The following is a 19,545-nucleotide window of genomic DNA, read 5'->3' as shown; positions in this document are numbered from 1 at the left end:
CGCCTCAAATCCGGTAGGAACAAGACGACTAGGGGCGCAGCGAGCAAGATGGTTAGACCAGGTGGAGCGAGATCTGGCGGAGAATACTCGGTGTCCGAGGAATTGGAGAGCGGTAGCCCTCAATCGAGTTACATGGAGAAACTTTGTTCAACAGACTTTGTCTTAGGACGGCAAGCCATCTAACTTGTTTGCAGCTGGGGGATGCCGGAAGAATTGACGGTATTCAATACAATGATTATCTTTAACCGGTACATCTCCTCCATTGATCTTTTGGCACATTGGACCGAGGCCGGGGCGGCCAAAAAACCACGTTCTCCAGGCGGTAACTTCCAGCATGCACTTCATACTGCATATATCCTCATTCACCACAAGCCCCGAAAGAAAGAACAGCAGCTTGAACATTCGCTTCTCGCTGATCTGCAGCTACAGAAGGACATGCTTTGGGAACTTTCTGTGGGAGATATATTCGACGCCATCATCGCTTACCTTCTTGGTAGGGCGTAATGTCTGAAGTTTTTGGAGCGTCTTAGTAGAATACGATACCTGAAATTCTACTATCTATATTTATTCGCGACAGATACGTATTTCGCCTACGACTTGCAGGCTTCATCAGTGTCTGTTTTCGAACGAAATGTACTCAGTGCTTTGACAGTCGTTGCCGTCTAACATCAAATAGGTCTCGTCATCCTTCGCCGTAAAGATATTTTTCACCAGCACCTTCAGCCTTCAGCTAGCCTTGATTGATGCATCCACTTAAAAATGTCCAGTTTGGCGAGGTACTTTTTCACTGTTTAGTTCCGACCTCCCCAAGGCGAGGAAGCCTGAGGGCACCTTACTCTTGGTGTCCTTTTTCAGCTTCTACTGCACTTAACCATTCTCTAGGAAGGGAGAGAATGTTGTATGTGCCGGATCGGCTATATCCGGCGGACACGAAGTGCCTCACGATGTCCAACTTCTTCACTCCGAGCTGCGTCTGGCAATACGAACAAAGCATCGAGTGTAGTTGCTTGTCTGTTTTCGTCGCAACTGCTAAAAATCAATTGATAATCCTGTCAAATTATTTATGTACATAATCAATTCCAATTGGCGGTACATAGGTGAGTTATTATTATTATTATTATTATTTGTTTATTGTATTCATCTAATATACTGTCTTAATGAATAAAAATATCACAATTTTCAAACAGCAAAAACGTCAGATTTAGTTATTCTACGCGAGAAAGTGCTGGAACTTTCACCAAACTCGAACAACTCTTCAACAGAGGCGAAAGCACGTATCATCGATGATATAGGCTCATTGTATCCAAACGCTGTGCGATGAAATCTTGGTTGAAGTAACGTAGCATTCCTAAGGAGCCGCGATGGAATTCTGAGATCAAGTAGCGATAGCAATCGTGGACAGTCGACCTCGTTGTTTAGAAGCTTGGCAACAAAAGTTACCTGTTGAATTTTCCGGCGTCTGGTCAAAGTGTCAAGGTTGATTAGTTTGCAGCGATCGCGATAAGGAGGAAGGTTTAGAGGGTCACGCCATGGCAAATTACGCAGAGCAACGCGAAGAAACCGTTTTTGTACTCTCTCTATTCGTATGTCCCATGTTATTTGATGAGGTAGCCATATAAGCGCTGCATTCTCCAGAATGGGACGTACCAATGAGCAATATAAGGCTTTAAGACTGTAAGGATCGTTGAAATCTTTCGCTATTTTCGTTATAAAGCCTAACTGTCGGTTAGCTTTAGCGATGATAGCTCCTCGATGATTGGCAAAAGTAAGTTTCTTATCCATCAGAACTCCAAGGTCACTAATCTCTTCGACTCTGTTGAGCTTAATGTCTTCTATGCGGTAGTCGAAAATAATTGGTTGTGCAATGCGATGAAATGTCATGACGGAGCATTTAGGGACGCTGACAATCAGTTTGTTGCGTTAACACCAATCAACAAAAGTATTTAGCAATCCTTGTAAACGGTAACAGTCGTCGATACATCTCACTACAGAGTATAGTTTTAAATCGTCAGCATAAACTAGTTTACAGTCACCATCGAGCAAAGATGCAACATCGTTGAAAAATATCGTAAACAGCAAAGGCCCCAGGTTGCTCCCCTGAGGTACTCCACTCAAGTTACCAAACGGTGTCGAAATACATGTTCCCAATTTCACGCGTAGTGTTCTATGGCTAAGGTAAGAGCGAAGCCATTCGGTCAAATTATCTGAGGCTCCCAGATGACGCAGCTTATGCAAAAGTATGCGATGGTCAATTCTATCAAAGGCTGCTTTGAGGTCAGTATAAACCACGTCAACCTGACCTTTGGATTCGATTTGTGTGAAACAAGTGAACGTGAAATTCAGTAAATTCGTGGTAACGGATCGGCCAGTCATAAAACCATGTTGATCTGGAGAGATATAGCATTTTACGTCAGAAAGAATACTTTGCGAGACGATTATCTCGAATAATTTCGATGCTGCCGATAGACTAGTAATTCCACGATAATTACGAACATTTCTTCTGTCACCTTTCTTGAATACGGGGAACATGAGCGATTGATTCCAGATTTTTGGAAATTTACGCTGTTCGAAAGAGCTGTTAAATATCAGGCTGAGTGGATAAGCAAGTGACGTAGCGCAACGGCGATAAACGACAGCAGGAATTCCATCAGGACCAGGAGAAAAAGAATTCTTCATTTTGTTAATTGCAGCCAAGATCGAGGGTTGAGTAACCTCGAATGTGTCCAAATCAACGATGTTAGCAGGAACATCAACAATTGCTTGTTCAATTTCTTGGTCTAAAGCAACGCCCGATGCAAAAACAGAAGCAAAGAATTTTGCGAACTGTTCGCAGGTTTCCGATTCCGAAGACGACTGCTCATTATCCAAAAACGTAAGTGACGGTATAGCTGAATTTTTCCTCTTTGAGTTGACAAAGTTCCAGAAGCATTTTGGATTATGCCTCAAATTAGATTGTACGCGCAGTACATACGATTTGTATAGCCGTGAGTTTAGTTTTCGATAGGCGTTGCTAGAAGCAGGGCTGCCACATGCACAGATTATTCTGTGTTTAACAGATATTTGAAAGAAATCGCCTGTACAGAATCTGTATGCATAGAATACAGATTTTCGCCAAATTACACAGATTAAACAGATTTTTGAGCTTTTACATGAGAGTGAAAGAGACGGAAACAGTCAGCAAAATGACTCTCTATCTCTTTCACTCTCATTGTTGTGCATTGGACGGATTTTTGCACAGATATTTTTCTTCGGCGTACAGATTGTCAGATTTTTCCAACAAAAACCACAGAATTATATGTGGCATCCCTGGCTAGAAGACCGAAATGCGTTCTTTGATTCAGCAGAACGATAACGCCGAAGTCGACGCTGATGGGCATTACGCACTCGCTTTAATCTTCTCAATTCAGCGGTGCTCCACGCTGGAGAGTTGGGGCGTCTGCTAACCGGTACGTTCAATGACAACCATTCACAAATGCATGAACAAAAACTTTCAGCCTTATCATCTACGTCACTATAGTTGAGTATTGCGTTCCAATTTAATCCTGACAAGTAGTCGAGTAAAGCATCGAAGTCGATTTTCCGGAAGTTGAGACTATGTTCAGCACTGGTGTCAACATTCCTGGCAGCTGCATCAGCAGAAAAAGAAATTGACAAAGCTAGAGGAGGATGATGGGGATCAACTCGAAGCAGCGGCGCTGCACATTCGTTGATATCGACTGAATCAGAGCTAGTGAAGACCAGGTCAAGAGTTCGGTTGAGATGATTCTGTATAGAATTTTGTTGATGAAGGTTCAAAAAATCCATTCCATCCATAAGCGTGCTGCTACACGGTGTAAACATGCTAGTGTTGCAGCAACTGACGCAGCCGTCGTTAATGGACCAATGCAAGTGTGGTTGATTATAATCACCACATACTAGTATGGTTTCATTTGGTGCTGCATTATCGCATATTTCCCGAATCGATGCAACGTGTTGTTCGAAAGCTGCAACCTCACGGCTTTTGTCCGGCGGCAGATAAACAGCACATAACGAAAACTTCCTTCCATGAATTGTGGTCGTAACACATACCTGCTCAATTGTAGCACCGTTGCGCGTCTCGATGGCCGAGCTGACGTATTTAGCAGCGACTGCAATTAGAACTCCTCCAAAACTAGTCTTATGGCTGTTGCGGGATGAACGGTCGCAGCGGAAAACATTGAAAGCGGAACCAAACAGTTGCACAGAGTTGATGCAGTCATTCAAACCAGATTCAGTTAAAATGATGACGTCATAACCGCAGTCGATTGAAGCTAGGAATAACTCGTCGATTTTTGTCCTTAATCCCCTCGCATTTTGATAGTAGATCCATACTTCATCAGTACAAGATTCGTGCTGCAACGTACAACAACTAAATGCCGGATTGTTTACAATAACGGAAGAATACTCGCCTTTGGCAGAAACCCGAGGATTTCTACCATCCACATCCAATTGCATTAATAAAACATCATTTGAAGCAGAAACCCAAGGGTTTCCACCGTCCACAGTTGAAAGCATATTCGTAACGTCATCTAAATTACGTCGGGCGGGTTTATACCAGTGATCGGTGTACCTCCATGTCTGTTTTTTGGCATATCGATGAATTCCCGAAACATTAATCCAGACGGCCATGCAGATGGAAGCAACGCTAGTTGTTTGAAATCCGGGTCTAGACCAATTTTGAATGATATAAACGTCAGTTTTGAAGTGTCTGCCCCCTTAGGTACCAAGCGAACGACGTCAACAGAACCATCATCATCAAAGTCGAGGCAACGAGAAACGACTTTCCTAACATCAGCGTCAGTTATTGTTGGGTGAAAACCGGATAGGTATAACCACCACCTTGGTTGAGGCGGAGCAGGTAAAATAGATGGAACCGATAGATCACTAAAGTCGATCGAATTAGTGCCACGATCAGCAGTTTCACGCACAGTTTGCCCATTATCAACACGCCGACGTTTAACTCCAGGTTTCGGCCACACAGGTTCCTTGGCTTGACCATCTTGATTTTGCGAAAACATCAAACGGTCGACTTTGTCACTGAGTGACCCAACTGTATCGCACAGCTGTTTGATTTGGCTATTCATTGCAGCATTCATCGTCGCGGTTGGAACATTACTCATCTTCTCAGCTAAATATGCACGAATACTTCTTCCGTTTAATTCGTCTTTGCATATAGGGCATATAAAAATTGCTTTTCCTTGAGCAAACAAATCCTTATGCGCGCGACCGTTGAAACCGCAACACTGCTGCCCAATATGATAATATGCATCACAGAAGCCACAGCGTACCGGTTCCAAATCGTTTATCGGCAGTTGGCATTCTCCGCATTGTTTCTTCTCCATGTCGCTGTGGCTAGGCTACATAGTAGCAGGCACAAAAGGCGCGCGTTTGTGTATGACAAATTGCAATCACCTCAACCGGAGCCGAAAAACACTCGTAGAATTATTGTCGTAGCCGTCGAAATGAATGTGTATTCCAGCGTCAGTAGATCACACACAGTCCAAACAGTAACACAAATTCAGTAACTGCACAGAAAATTGTATATTACACCAAAATAAATACGAAAAAGATAACGATGATAAAAACGTAAACGTAAACACAGCACGGTTGCCAGAAGTGTTCATCACCAGTTGGCGGTGTAATCGCATGAAAAATTACTAAAATCAGTTCATTTTTTATGTATATATATAATGTCCAAAAATTATGAATTGTCGACAGTTATTTGCGCTATATATAGTATATGCTCAAAACAAAAATATTTTTGGGTAATTCAGATTTAGCGATAAGCGATTAGCGAAATTTTCGCTAATCTGAGTTTATCAATTCGCGTTTAGTGATTAGCGAGCTAACTTTTTCGGTTAGCGAATTAGCGGTTAGCGACGCTAAATTTTCGGTTTGCGGTGCCCATCACTGCAGGCGCCCTTGTTAACATTCAACATACAAGGTTTACATTGTTCATTCAACTGCCAGCAGTCTGTTTTGGGCCCGCTGTCAAATTTTGAGCCCAGGACATGCTCACGCTGTCAGTCATTGCAGCTCGATATCCAGCTTTCCACGAGCGACAATGGCGGCTATTGAGCACAAGTGGGCAACGCGTATGCAGAATAGAGAACGAAAACTCGCATTCCATAGATTCCATACATTTAGGATGACATGCCGCCACTCTGTCACTCTAGTTTTCTCGATTAATTTAAAAAGCCTATAGCTGGAGTGCAAGGTTTCATGCAATAATTGTATGAAAGTGCTTTTAAAGTTACAAAGCTTTTCGTTTGTTGGTCAGCATACGTGTGGAGAGCTTGAATGTTTAGTATGCTAGTATGTTATTCGAAAAGTAGAGCTTATCTAGTGGGTCCTATTAAACTTCACTTTAAGCGCTCGCAGAAGGAGCGACACGCGACAAGCGACATGCCGTATATGGTCAATTTATGTGCGTGCTGGTTTGTGTCATCGCTTCAAACCGTGTCGCCTCTCAAATATGTGCAGCCAAGGTGAGTATTAGAGACATAAATACCAATCATCATGTGTAGCATGCATATTTTTCAATTCATGCAGGCAAAGCTGCATAACGACGGACACGAACTGGCTGTATACGGGCGTGCCGCTTGTCGTTTTGTCTGCAGTGCGTTTGCATCAGGTTAACATCAATTAACCCTCTAACGGGCAACATCGTAAAAACGATGCGGTCAGGCCAATGACTATTTTGTCATGAAAGTACACTCAAAAGAAGTTCAAGTCTTGATTTTCATGCCAAAATAATTATCTGGAGGAGCACCAGGTCCAATAGTCCAATTTCCCTTTTGACGTAGGACTACGTCTTTGTTTACTATACTGGGACTGGGTAGCACTTTATGAGAACGAAAATAGAAGTGTAACGTTTGAATGAAAGATTTCAAATGCTAATAACTACTAAACTACTGAACGAAACTGAACAATTTATATTTCCTTGTTACTCTAGAACTAATCAAGCAAATGAAACCAAATTTGGTATGTATGGGTTTTAGAAGGTAGGATACTTTTCTATGGTATAATGAGACCCATCCGTCTTTTAACGGGGGGAGGGGGGAATTTTTTCTATGGTGAATCAGAAGTTTGGTATCTTTAAGAAGGGGAGATCCCATACGAATGAAATTCAAATTTCTTCATAACTCGAGAACTAATCAAGCAAATGGAACCAAATTTGGCATGTGGGAGTTTTTGGAGGCATGAATTTATTTTGAATTTATTTATTTTATAGTGGTTTGAGACCCCTCACCCCTGTGGTAGGAGGACAAGGACTCTCATACAAATAAAACAGAAATTGGTCATTCATTACCATCTCAACTTTTATGACGCACACAAGTGATTTTTAAAAGAAATCGCTATGTCTCAAAGGTTGCAGGCGTTGTACTTATGAACCCCCGTCCACGTATTTTCAAAGCCACCATTGCATTAAATGAAGAATTGAATCTGAATATTTCGCTCTTCTCATTTAAACATTCACTTAAACAATGGCTCTCACAGATTCTTATAAACATGCATATGCCAGAAATGCAGTTTACATCAGTCTTTGATCTAATGATCTGATATAGTCTTACGTCACCCTTTTGTACAACCTTTAGGGCTGAATACCTTGTAGTTTCAGCTTTAGTATGATTTTACCTGCCGACAAAGCCGAGTAGATCAGCCATTTGTTAAGCAGCCGGAAAGCACGCAGCATTGCACTTCCTAGCTTAGCAACTCAATCTTAAGGATAGAGCATTACCAGATATGAACACTAGGTAGGAACTTTGGGATGACTAGAGCTATATGTTACTCTTGATGACCTTTTAATTCTACATCATTTTTAACTTCATTCTCCATTGTGTTTTAGTGTTTGTGTACGCGCTGTTTTAACAATTTTCGTGTGAACCAATCTGGATAACTGTTGCCCTCTAAAATTTTTGTTGCTGTCTGTATTGCTACCCAAGTAACAATTTCAGGCTGATCAAACGCTTTTATAGCTGATTTTATTCAACCTGTGGCTGATCTATGGTTTAGGTTTATAAATAAAAACCTTTTTTCCAGCTCTTAAACATCTAAATCTGGTGATTTTATCAAGCTTCAGGCGAATTAATAGCTGCTTTCGAAGCTGCAATGAAGCTTAATAGAATCTTTTTTGCGTTTTTAAATAGCCAATTTGCGCATTGCTGTCAATTCTATTTTTAGAACGAGAAATAGTTTTGCAATCTGCTTTTCCAGTCGCTTAATCAACGCCTCGTCAACCTTTATGTAACCAAAAAAAAAATCAATTTTTAAATTAAAAAAAAATGGAACGCGTCATTTTTATTTTGCCGTTAACATTTGTAGAACGCGATATTTTTAATTTCGAATAACTTTAATTCGTATAAGTAAGTAAAGCTAGCGCTAATTAAAAATTCATGTCTTTTTTCCGGGAATTGAACCCGCCATCTTTTGATCCATAAGCACTCACCGTATGAACCGCCCCATTTGCATCTGCAAAGCAGGCAGTGAGAATTTCTTTACACCTGAAGCCTAGCCCGCCTAGCGTGAAGTTATCGATAATGTCGATAACTGACAAACTTTTGCTGTCAGCCGAATTGCGAAATTCTATGATCTGACAGTATGCGTGCTGTAAGCCGAAAGAAAACTTGGTAGAAGTTTGTAAAACCACTTTAACACCCTTAAGCAGCCTTCAAGTAGTTTGAAAGCTGTGAGCCTAATGAAAGCTTCCACTCTACACTTTAACACCTTTAAGCAGCCGTCAAACGGTTTGATGTTTATGGCTGTTTAGAAGCAGCTTGTTTAGCACAAAAATCCGCAATTAAGCTTGTTTATCAGCTTTTGGGAGAGAAATGGTTCGAAAAACTTAAAGTAGCCAAGGGTAAGTGGCTTAGAACATTGTTGCAGGCTCAATTTAGGGAACAGCTTGCCCCATTAATTAGAATTGCGGTACAATCATTTCACAGTTCATGGCACACTGTGGCCCGCCTTTTTGACATTTAAATTTCGAAATGTTAGAAATTGCAGCCCTGCCAATGTTTGTTATTGTCAAAACGATCGAAACAGTCTGGCTGGGCGAAGGCGAATTTGACAGGTTTCACACGATCAGCACCTCAGCGGCACAGTAAGGCACAGGCTAAACAAAATTTCTATGAATGAGGTGAACGGAATGTTCTCAGCGACTTACCCTTGAAAGTAGCTTAAGCATCGCTTATTTAAACACCATTTGAGTGCTTACTTTATGCAGCTTTGATCGCTTTAAACCAACCCGTAAACAGTAATTGCTCTTGCAATTCAGCTACCGGGTGTTTTGACGTAGGACTACGTCTTACGGCAAGTTTTGAGATAGGGTGTCATTCCAAAAAATCGAAAAATGCGAGCGTCACGAAAAATGAAAGGTTTTGAGCGCTAATAGCTCAGCGGTTTTCCGATCGATTTTCAATATTCTTACACCAATCGATCGGAAAATCTTCTAAGAATTGACCCAAATGAAGAAAAGTATGGATTCTTGATGTTGAACTATTGAAAAATTGAAAATAATAAACCTATGTTTTACCAGAATTCTCGCTTCGTGATTGGCTGATTGGTTGGAAGATTCTTTACGATGATCTAAACCTATTCCAATTTGATATCTGTGCTTGGGAAGTAAGCCAAAACAAGTGACAAAGTTTCCTCATATCAACAAGATTTCTTACCACCGCGGTTCAACCTAGACCATTTTGATGTCCTTGCTTGGGAAGTACGCCAGAGAGAGTGACAAAGCCCCCTCGTGCCAACAGATTTCTTACGAACGCGATTAAACCTAGTCCAATCTGATGTCTGTGTTAGGGAAGTGTGCCACAAAAAAAGGACACAAGTTCGTTGTCCCAATAGATCGCAAATTCTTTACTGCGTGACGATTTAACCTCGGCGAATTTGATGTCTATGTTGGAAAAATGTGCTACAGCTGTAGTGTTCGGTTATAATACGGCTCTGTATGAATACGCATGCTTGCCGTTTCATTAGAAGTGTAGTGAAAAGAAGTGCTGTTGATAAAATAGCATTGAATTGGTAAAATTCCTTCAACGTGGGAAACCATGGATAATAAAAACAATCTTTAATTTCAGTAAAGTAGCAGAAAAGTAATAGTTTGTGTTCTTGATTTTGTTAAATTGTTTTCAAATGCACAATCTTTTGAGAATTGAACGTATGCAATGTTACTACTTTGATAAATGTTACATACAACGCATGTAGCATGTATATATGTTGCATATAGCATGTATACAAGAAGAATCGAATGATTACAAGCTTGAATACATGCCACTATCACTACAAAGAGACTTACGTAGTCCTACGTTACCTATATATGCGGTCGTGTCTTATACACAACCCCTCTGATTTTTTATGCCAGTGATATGTTTTTAAACGTTCCTTTTCTTTTCGTCTGGATGAATTGAATCCCACAACTGCGCCCTTTTGCACCGATTTTTTCAGAAATTTTAAGCAAACGAAGTTTCCAATCACATTACTTGGTAGCCATATTTGAAATTTTAAACTGGTTGTCAAAGTTTGACAATGAGATTCCCCTTTTGATGAATTTCAGGCACACACACATATGCATATAGAATGTAAATACATTATCTGAACATGTGTGATGTTTACCACGCACGCTGCAGCGAAACTGGCATTCTATATATATTGATTATACTGATCTGATGCTAATATAAAATAATTACCATGATGGTATGTCTGGAATTTGGAACATGGACTAAAAACAAAATTATAGCGAATTCATAAATTAACCTGGCTCAGGTCGATTAGCGATTAGCATCATTTATTCGTTGACTTCAAAGCCGCATATGATACCATCGACCGGAAAGAGCTATGGAAAATCATGGACGAGAACAGCTTCCCCAGGAAGCTCATCAAATTGATTAAATCTACGATGGATGGTACGCAGTGCTGTGTTCGGATTTCGCGTGGATTGTCAAGTTCATTCGAATCACACAGAGGGCTTCGTCAAGGTGATGGTCTTTCATGCCTGCTGTTCAACATAGCGCTACAAGGTGTTATGAACCGAGCGGATATCAACACGCGGGGCACGATATTCAACAAATCTAGTCAATTCGTCTGCTTTGCCGATGACATGGATATTATCGGCAGAACATCTGTGGCAGTGGCTGAACAGTACACCAGACTAAAGCGCGAAGCAGAAAAGATTGGGTTAAAGGTAAATACGTCTAAAACAAAGTACATGCTGGCCAGCGGAACCGAGGCCGAACGACACCGCTTGGGCAGTAGTATATTGATCGACGGCGATGAGTTTGAGGTAGTCGATGAATTTGTCCACCTTGGCTCACTGGTAACGGCGGACAATGATACCAGCCGTGAGATTCGGAGGCGTATTATCAGCGGAAGTCGTGCTTACTATGGGCTCCACAAGCAATTGCGGTCGAGCAGACTAAGTCCCCGTACAAAGTGCACCCTGTACAAGACGCTTATTAGACCGGTTGTTCTCTACGGGCATGAAACATGGACAATGCTCGAGGAGGACCTGCGAGTGCTCGGAGTTTTCGAACGACGAGTGCTAAGAACGATCTTCGGCGGCGTACAGGAGAACGGAGTATGGAGGCGGAGGATGAACCATGAACTCGCACAGCTCTATGGCGAACCCAGTATCCAGAAGGTGGCTAAAGCTGGACGGATGCGATGGGCAGGGCATGTTGCAAGAATGCCGGACAACTACCCTGCAAAGATGGTGTTCGCCTCAAATCCGGTAGGAACAAGACGACCAGGAGCGCAGCGAGCAAGATGGTTAGACCAGGTGGAGCGAGATCTGGCGGAGAGTACTCGGTGTCCGAGGAATTGGAGAGCGGTAGCCCTCAACCGAGTTACATGGAGAAATTTTGTTCAACAGGCTTTGTCTTAGGACGGCAAGCCACCTAAGTAAGTAAGTAAGGTCGATTAGCACTCAGCTTTAATCGAAGTGCTGTCAAAGCGTTCATAAATTAACCGAGATTGCATCTCGGTTAAACTGACAGCATTCAGTTTGAAGCGCAGGTTAAAACTGTCTAGCATTACGGTTTACGGGTCGATCTGTCAAACTGCCCGTATCGTTCATAAATTTCGGGTTCGAGTTAGCACGAACCCATGTTAATTTATGAATTCGCTATTAGTCTCAACCTGCCACTCAACCAGTCTCCCTTACTATTTTGCCGAGGACTACACATGCTTTGAAATATTCTTTTCAGAATAAATGGAAAAATATTACACACTCTCTATCAGCCAAACCTGGTATATTGGCCAAGTCTAACGGCAATGAAAGTTAACACCCTTCGTGGGATATTTCATAATGAGGTGACAAGTGCAAGTGCTCAGAGCACCAGTTCATCGCAAATCTCTGTTGCCGCGAGTGACTACTGCACAGTATCCAGAAAGATGACAATCCACATAACCAACAACGGATGCAGGAGACGACCGACATCCACGGCGAAGTGCTTTTTCGGATGAATAATGAATTAAATCTACATAGTGTGAAATGCAAGCACTAGCGAGGATGCTCATGGTTGAATGGTCTTATCCACCACCGCCACCACCACCACCACCGTTACATGCACCGAACCGGGCGCTGACTACTAGTAACTCTGTTGGCGCAAATGCAATTCTCTAAAGTCTTTACAGCATCGTCAGCGTCAGGGTAAGGGACCGCTAATGAGTTGTGAATGAACAAAAGGACTTTCGCGCGGATCCGTTTTCTGCATCTAACTTCCATTACAGAAGGTGCGGAAAAGGTATGCTGACTGTAGCAGGCGTGTTCTTCAAGGATAGTTTCTTTCTGGATGAATGAGCCAGCGATTAATAATCATTAGCCAGTCTATCCTCAATTGCATTTATTCTAGCACCTTACCCTGTTACAGCTATAGTGTTACAGACAGGATTAGTGGAACAACTTCGTTAAATGGAAAAATTAGCTGACAGGAGAAACATATTATTAGGTGCCAAACAACAGCGACTTTTTAGCACGCGAATAAATTATGCTAAATACAAGAAGTGTACGTTACTTATAAACAAAATCAACAACAACAAGAACATCTAACTAGGTTAGTAATACAAAGAATTAAACATTAAATTCATTTAGAAATCTTTTGGGGCGAACCAGCCACCGGTTGAAAGCCCCATCAAATAGTAACCCGCATTAATTGGAACCATACTTTAACCCTACATATTATCCTCTATCTTCCTAAATATTCATTCTACAATCGGATTTGTGTCATAATCGTTGGGAAAACGGAATGTGAAACAGATTAAATACGCTAGATCAGTAGTCAGTACAAACAAACCGTGTTTAGATGCATTGTCTGCATAAGCAAATGATGTCATGTAGAGAATGACATTTGAACCATTTTTAATTTGCACGTCGTGCAAACCAGCGGGGTTCAAATTAAAGTGTTCAGATTAAAAACGGTCAAACGAACGGGTGTCCACGGTATTAGCTATGGTTATTTTTCAAGTAAAAATGTTCACCATACGAAAACGAGTGATTTTACATACATAATTTGAACGATATAACGAACATAATGATAATGGTTGAACCATATAAATGGTCGATGAAAAATCCTGCTTTAGGTATTTACTATAACCTTAGATCTTACGGTGATTTTAAAGATTATAATAGCCGTATGGTTATGACCATTTTCACAATTGTTTTCATTTATACGGGAAATAAATAAATAAATTTAGAAATCTGAAAAAGCTTCCTGTCTCTAAGATCCTGGTGGGTGATCAGATGTATTGAATTGATGGTCCGACAATAATGACAGTAACGACAAAATTAATAACGCTCCAAACAAGTTGGACAACAGGATGATAATTATTTTAATTTTAATTATAACAACAAAACCAAGCCACAAACACGCGTCGCATTTCGGATCTGCTGTGCAATATTTTCGAAAACTATGATGTAATTTCGACGCAACAACTCTCTCATCAAGATACGGGGAAAATCCAAACTGACCATTCTACCTCTTGTCATTTGTATATTTGTTATGCTGGCAAAAACTGATTGATCGATTCTGGTGCAGCAGTACTTTTTGTGAAACTGTGCAGCTGATGTGCGGCAGGTCCGAGCTCATTTACGTGCAAATGAGTACCGTCCCAGTTTATAGGAATTATTCGATATACACATATTTATTTGGATATCTGAAACTCCGATCAGGCAATTGAATTTGTTTTCCGGGAAACTGTCTGTTTTTGCGGTTCATTAGTTATATTCTCTAATAGACTGAAATACACTCGGGATTATAGTGTTTGCGTAACATTTTTCTGGGAAAGCGATGACTTTTGCATTGACCAGTTGGATAGGCACGGTGTAATTAACTGGTAAAATATACAAATGAGTGCACTGGATTCCAATCCGAAATGAAATTAGAATGGATTGAGAATGAAATGGGTAAATATTTAATGTTACACAATATGGGAGAAAGTTTTTCTGTTTATTCATGGAGTCAACGGGTTGTGCATATATTTTAGGATTTTTGGGATAGATGTAGCGCCCGGAAGTTTTGGAAAGTGTAATTTTATTGGCAGTGGGTGGGGTACAATTCGCATTGTTGCAATCACAAGATACAGGGCAATCATTTTGGACCGCGTCTACAGCTGTACATAATTTGGACACTACCATTCCTAGTGTCCAGCTCCTAGAACAAACAGAGCAAATAGAGAGTTGATGGTCGGTCAAACGGCCAAACGTCTCGGTTATCTCTTTCATAGTGAATTTAGGCTAGTGTTGCCTGATGGATGTTGACAAAGTGCTGGCCAAATCAGATCTACCCATGAAAGCTACTGGTCGCATTAACCGCTGACCATTACTGCTAATATCAAAATATCTTCAAACCGCCTCAACTATCATTTCCTAGGACTCACTATAATATTCATGCAGAGGCAGAGCAATCTGCTTCTCACAACGAACAAGTGCTTTCATTGTCTGTTCAACCGTTTCCTCTCCCTCCGAACACAACTAGAAGCAGAGCTAATCTTTTCTTCACACACTGGAGACTCGAGACTATTTGCCCCGTGTCCCAAAGAGAATATGCGACAGGCAATTATATGGACTGGAAGGATCAGCTCCGTGACTTTGAGAGCATGCGTTCGGTAGCGCTCCGGCAGAAAAAGGAAGACGAAACTAGAGTACTGAATTGATTCAATTCAGTACTCTAGATGAAACCAAACTGATGCTCACTCGGCGGCAGAGCAAAGCAACAAACAACAGCAAAAGCAACAAAAACCTCGTCCCGTCGGAGAAGGTAACATCCGACTGAGAGAGGAGAGAGAGAGGGAGAGAGAGAGAGACAGAGAGAGAGTAAATCGGTTCGTCTTCTGTGCTTTGCCAGTAAAACGTCGAGAATTGAAATTTTTTACAGAGCACGTCAAAAGCCTGTAGGGATGGGAACTATAGTTGAAAATCGTTACTGATAACTATCAGTAGTTTCAGTACGTTGCTGATAACTATCAGTAAATATCAGTAATTTTACCCATCACGGCATTGTAGCAAAAAAATAGGCAATTGTAATAACTGCATTATTCATTGTAATTTTACATTGTAATTTATCAGGTGGACTTCATGGGGGCTCGCGCAACTACCCACCAGATTTTTTCCATCCGACAGATTTTGCAGAAGTGTTGAGGATACATCGTGTCCTCGGATCACATCTTTATTGATTTCAAAGCAACATACGATACAGTCCATCGCGACCAGCTATGGTACATAATGCACGAAACCGGTTTGCCGGACAAACTGACCCGACTAATCAGAGCTATATTGGAACGAGTGATGTGCTTCGCACGTCTAGGGTACACACTCGAGTCCCTTCGAGAATCGTCGAGGGTTGGGACAAGGTGACAGCTTATCCAGTATGCTGTTCAACGTCACTCTTGAGGCGGTGTTCCGATCAGCGAAACGAGAGGCATGATTTTCATCAAGGGTAGAAGTATTTGAATCACGACATACTTTCACTGCTTGAGAACCAGAGACCCCAATATACATCTGACGAAAGTCGGTAGGCTACGGTGGGCCGGGCACATCGTAAGGATGCCGAACGATAGAGCAACGACAACAGTTCTTTTCAACAACCCCACCGGCACCGGAAACACGAAGACTCAACATGCAAGATGGCTTGATCAAGTCGAAAGTGATTTATGGCTGCTTGAAACAGCACGAGCCACCCCGGCTCTAGGCTGCTGACGACAACGACGATATATTGTGTCACTCTCGTCTATCGTACGCAACTACCTACCATTTATTTAGTCCAACTGATTTTTCTAACGGGTCGACGTAACTGTATCAGTAAGCATCAATAACTGCGAAACCTTACTGATACTTAGTGATATTATTGCTTACTGATAACTATCAGTAATTAATGATAGTTTTCCCATCCCTAGAAGCATATACATTTGGCTACTGAACATGCAAGAAGTACGATTCAACTGGATGCCTCCTCATTCATTAATAAATTCATTCTAAAATTTTCTACAATTGCTCCCATCTAATCCCCTGGGACGTCACCATTTTTCAGTGACTAAAATCTAAACGTCAAAACCACCGGACGGGACATCACTTGTTATTTAGAATTTCTATAGAACGGCCATTGTGTTTGGCGCCCAGCCACGAGGGGCTAATTATTTTGCGGATACTGTAAAATTATATGTGAGAATGTATTCGTAGTCATAGACATGGACTACCTCAAAGGGCCACATGGCCATCTCGATTTCGATTGCCGTCATCCAATTGCACTTAACACCCGCTGTACGAGCATTCTCATTGATTGTGCGCCTTCAATGGATACTGGTTCTGTCCGCATTGTTCACAGGATCTTACGCCCAAGAACACCCAGAGTTCGTCTGTCACTTTGCTTAAACGTCCACGCTTGATGGCTGTATAATACCACCGGGAAAACTAACGCATAATCTACACTGCGGCACATCCTCCGAAAGGACCGTGAATACAGACTTCCCACGCACCATTTGTTCGTTGACTTCAACGCCGCATATGATACCATCGACTGGAAAGAGCTATGGAAAATCATGGAAGAGAACAGATACCACAGAAAGCTCATCAAACTGATTCAATCTACGAAGCATGATACACAGTGCTGCGTTCGGATTTCGGATGAATTGTCGAATTCATTCGAATCACACAGAGCACTTCGTCAAGGTGATGGTCTCTCATGCTCGCTGTTCAGCATAGCGCTACAAGGTGTTATGAACCGAGCGGACTTCAACACGCTGGGCACGATCTTCAACAAATCTAGTCAATTCGTCTGCTTTGCCGATAACATGGATATTATTGGTAGAACAAAATCAAAACCCTTGACTACCAGCATTCCTAAATGTGAGGTAATGACATTCCATCTTATTAAATTGTCGAACGTATTCGATTATAGAATTGATGATCAGATATTAAAAAGGTCCGATTGCGTTAACGATCTTGGTGTCACACTAGACCCGAAAATGGTGTTTGATAGACATCGTGCGATGATAATTTTAAAAAGCAATCCGTCAGCTGGGATTTACCGCCAAAATTGGACGAGATTTCAATGATCCGCATTGTTTTAAAGCACTCTATAGCGCGTTAGTCCGTCCGATTCTCGAAAACACATGTCTAATTTGGACACCGCGTCAGCTCTATTGGAACCTTCTAATTGAACGAGTCCAGAGAAGGTTCATACCATTGGCTCTACGGAATCTGCCTTGGCGTGATCCAGATAACTTACCTTCATATCCTGACCGCTGCCGTTTGCTTAGTCTCGATACACTTGAGTGGCGGCGTAAGGTGTAACAGGCGTTGTTCGTGGCCAAACTGCTAAATGGCGAGATGGACTGCCCAAAGTTGCTGTCGCTTTTAAATTTCCGCGTATCTCAAAGGACTCTGAGACCGACGTTGCTGCTGACTAACCGGTTTCACCGCACTGAATTTGGTCGCAATGAACTAGTTGCATCGTGTATAAAAACTTTCAACCAAGTTGAGGAATATTCAAGTTCAAGGAATAAGTTCAAGCGTTTGGTGAATGTCGGACAAATACCCTGCAAAAATGGTGTTTGCCTCAAATCCGGTAGGAACAAGACGACCAGGAGCGTAGCTAGCAAGATGGTTAGACCAGGTGGGGCGAGATCTGGCGGAGTGTACTCGGTGTCCAAGGAATTAGAGAGTGGTATCCCACAACCGAGTTAGTTGGAGAAACCTTGTTCAACAGGCTTTGTCTTAGAACGGCAAGCCACCTAAGTAAGTATATGCCTCGTCCACAGCTCTACGGTCAACACTAGGAGTATGGACTCTTTGGACACCTGCTGAATAGACCGGATCGAATAAACTAAAGAGACCAATATTGCATCCGCTATTTTGAAAGGTGGCTCGTGCGGGCCTAATCAGTTTAGTTGGAAACTATGTTGCGATATAAACACTCTGCTCACTAAGTGTTAAATTTGACTGAATCGTACGCCGCTTTGAAACATATGAATCAATTGTGGCACGTTGCGGAGTGTCTCTCTTGAATACCGCAGTTCTCCGGTAAAGAAGCTGCACGTATTGTGCACTAGCATCCCTAGCAGCTCTAAATAGCATCTCGGTAGCTGCCCTATAGTTTCACAGTTGCAGCTAACATATGAGTTCTGGTTCGGTTCTTCTCATCAGTCACTTGCAGGTACACTGCGACAAACTATTCATTAGAAGAAACTGAAGTAACAATACACAATACTTCTCGAGTTGTAGTACTGACCGTATCGTGGACGTGCTTCCATTGCTCGTCCGGGCTATCACCAACTCGCGCATCCATCCATTGCTTTGTTTTTTCGCGTAAGTACTCTGTAGTAATTCGACTGATAGTTGATCGAATCGAATGATGATCTAGTAAAAACAAGTAAAGCCTAGGTGCTTCATTTCGTTATCGAAACTTGAACTTCTGTTTTTATACGATAGAGTTCGCAGCCAGCTGTTAGAGTTGCTGCGGCTGTTGTTGTTGCCAGTTGCTACGATCCTATTGACTCTAACAGCATCTCCCAGTCGAGATTCGAACATACGACGATTGGTTTATTAGGATCATACCTCGAAGCTAACTGGAAGGCTCTAGTATCGTTCTAGTTCTAATCGTTCTAGTATTTTGCGAAATTTTGCTGATAATCGTTCTAGTCTTTTGTTTCAACTTCCAACTCTGCTTCATTGTAATTTCATAATCATTTTCTTACATAACCATGTAATTCTTTTTAATTATATTATTTTCAAACATACTTCATAATAGCGTTTTCTTTCAATTTCTAATTCAAGTTGCATTTTTTTCACAGGTTAAGCGGTTCTCTAACTTTTCTCTTAATACTACTCGTAAGCGTTTACATAGTGCTTTCGCGGTCTTTTTTCAGCACTTCAAGCATCACATGTTTGAATTTTTCGACACTGACCGCTGGTTTCGTGTGTTTCCTCAACTTCGCTTTCATCAAAGCCTAAAAAGCTTCGATAGGACGAATCTCTGGACAGTAGGCCGTCCCTTATTTTAAAAAAAATGACCTAGCGATGAGCTCAAT

This window comes from Sabethes cyaneus, chromosome 1 (assembly GCF_943734655.1).
Source record: "Sabethes cyaneus chromosome 1, idSabCyanKW18_F2, whole genome shotgun sequence".
Lineage (NCBI taxonomy): Eukaryota > Metazoa > Arthropoda > Insecta > Diptera > Culicidae > Sabethes > Sabethes cyaneus.
Note: the sequence above shows the minus strand (reverse complement) of the source record.